Source organism: Siniperca chuatsi, linkage group LG1, assembly GCF_020085105.1.
Source record: "Siniperca chuatsi isolate FFG_IHB_CAS linkage group LG1, ASM2008510v1, whole genome shotgun sequence".
NCBI classification, from domain to species: Eukaryota; Metazoa; Chordata; class Actinopteri; order Centrarchiformes; family Sinipercidae; genus Siniperca; species Siniperca chuatsi.
The window spans coordinates 30,268,747-30,271,451 of record NC_058042.1 but is presented as its reverse complement, the minus strand read 5'-3'; the positions used below and the strand labels follow the sequence as shown (position 1 = coordinate 30,271,451).

The 2,705-nt window shown below is 38.6% G+C and overlaps 1 long non-coding RNA gene across 1 annotated transcript; it reads right to left on the bottom strand.

Annotated features, from left to right (window-relative positions):
- Positions 1-1,523: 1,523 nt before the first annotated feature.
- LOC122877538 lies at positions 1,524-1,758 on the bottom strand. Its single transcript, XR_006378275.1, has 2 exons — positions 1,643-1,758; positions 1,524-1,555 (listed from the first exon to the last, which is right to left on the bottom strand). It is a non-coding gene; the product is annotated as an uncharacterized LOC122877538 (long non-coding RNA).
- Positions 1,759-2,705: the final 947 nt, after the last annotated feature.

Sequence of the window (2,705 nt, the reverse complement as noted above, 5' to 3'; positions counted from 1 at the left end):
ACAGGATGTTTCACAAATTTTGTGTAATTATGTCCATTATATGTTGCGGTTATATTGGTTAAATTGCATATCAGCACTTATTTGATTAAGGCTGTCAAAATACTTAAAGATCCTAACAATCATTTATAAGCAGATGGCCTCATTTCTGCATTCCTTTCTCAATGAACTTGAGGATCAATCTTTTTCTGAAGTAGAACTGATACCGTATCTTTGTCTCTAGGTTTGTCAAAATGGAGGATGAAAGAGAGAGCTGCACTTAATTGCATGAAAAAAGATTTCTAAACCAATGAGTCATCGTGGGCTGAGAAGATACGCCGAAGCCCCTGGAGAGATGAAGAGAGGGGATTGTAAAAGCCTAAAATGGGATCATCTTGGCTGAGCTTTTTTTCCCAAGCAGAATGGGATAACAATTCAAACACTCAAGTACAGAATGCTGTCTGCTGTAATATGACCATGACGCTATCTCCTTTGACAGTACAGTATGTAGCATTTCAAAATGCACCTCTGTTGTGCCTTGCTACGCTCAGTTATATCGTACTTTTTTTACCATTCTGAACACACTGGTGCTGCTTTGTGCACACCAAAATGCTATAGGCAGATGTTAGTTTTTAAACTTGACACTGGGCCTTGTTAAAGTTATTTCATTATATATATTTCATGGGTTATTTCTATTTCTAATAAGCTATTAGCTAAATAAGATACAAGTGAGAAAATATCATCAAATCATTAGAACTGATATGGCAAATGTCTTGCTTGGAGCTGTCGCTGTCAGCATTATCACCATTAACACCAACATTATCATTCACACATTTTTTTTTTGTGCAAATCAACAAATTACAAAACACAACATACTTCTTTAAACAAGTTAACAAATCTCTACTGAGTCCCTAACAAGTATGAGAAGGAGATCTGCTTCTAAATTTGATTTGCAACCTCCTTTTTTTGTTTCCCATTCTTCTGCATGGATGTCCAGTCTGTGCTGCTATTCTCTGCAGTCCATTACAGCAAGACTAAAGCCACTTAGCTGCTGTCCATGTCCATGCTTCTGTTGGCATATTTTCTTCCCAGTTTATCTTCAAAGAAAGTTAAAATTCTCCCATGATCACACAGCACCATCATCTGCACTCATGTTGGCAAACATGTTCCAACAAATCCTCCACATTAAACTCACAGTGAGGTGTTCTGTCTGGCACTGGAGAACAAATACCAGCCAACTCTAGCTATTGGCTCCCAGCAGCATGTAGCTCCGGCTAGTAGTGCTAGCAAGTCGCTAGCAGGGCAGCTGCACCATCAGACTGAGCTTCTGCGTCTTGTTGTTGTATTTCCTCAGCAGTGAACTCTGAAGCCTACAAATCAGCTTTGACTGTGACAAAATGTTATAAAATGTAATATAATCTGTGCTGTTCATTGTGCAAACTGTTAAGTTGTTTGGCTGTCCGAAAAGAATGAGCAGTAGTGATGCCTCCAGGCAGTGAAGACGAGGCTAAGCTTATCTCAGTCAGACTCTCCCAGTAGTTCTTTTGCAATGATGACAGTTGATGGTGGCAGCAGCTGGCTGCAGTGATACAGAGAACATAAGCTGAGTGGTAGATGTGGCTGTATACTGCATCTGTTAAAAATGAATATTATAGTGTAGACTAACCACTGAATTGCATTCTTCATCAGTCATTTGCAGTACAGCATGTTATCTCTTCTTGTGATCATTTACTGGTTTGTATTATGTTAATCCATATGTAAACAAAGACCAGTAGCCTGCAGCCATGGCAGATTGTATCATTTGAAAGTAACCAGAAGTTCCTGACTTCTAAATACATGTCACTGGATTCTGAAAGCTCTGAGATACTTTGCCTACTACTACTACTTTGCCTTAAATAATATCTGCAATTAAAATGGGTGCTTCTCATTGGCTAAACTGCATCCTATTTGTTGTTTACTTTGTAAATGCACACTAATTTTTATGGCATGGCCAATTATGCAGATCACACCACTGTCGCTCAACTGTAGAGAACATAAATCACACATGTTAATTAGTAAAACTAGAACTTGAGTTGTTATCTTGAGTTGTCTAAAAAGCATTACTGTAATGCTTGGAAGTCGTGACCATGAGATTCCACTTGTTACTTTCAATCCCACGTGACATGAATGCAGCATTATTTCCTGAATCAACTGTAGAATCAAGTGCACCATGATGTTGATTCTCAAACTCGGGTAGTGTGTGCTAAAGTGTTAAATAATGGTACAATTGAATGTGTGCTGCCTTTCATGACTACTATAGTATATGACCTTGTTGTCATGCATGGTGCTATTCTGTTGTTGGCTATTGTCAGGAACATGGTTACTATTCTTAAGGCCTAATCTTGGCAGCAGAATAACTAAGCCATTATATCACAGAGACTATTAAAGATCATATTAATGTCAACTGCTACATCACACATGTAATGTTAACATCACTTAAGACCAGAAATGCTGATGCTAAACAGATGGTGGGAACCTGACTGGGACATTTCTTTGGAGTGTTGTGGTGAATCACTCATCTGTACAACTATCATATCTATTATCTGGGACAAGAAACAACTTAAGAACCAACATCTGTTCTGGATATTTGCTAGGATTCTCAGTATTATAATGACGCTGGCCTTCTGCATCACTAAATACTGCAGTGGCCAGCTATGGAACTGTAACTTGTCGTACCAGAATGACACATG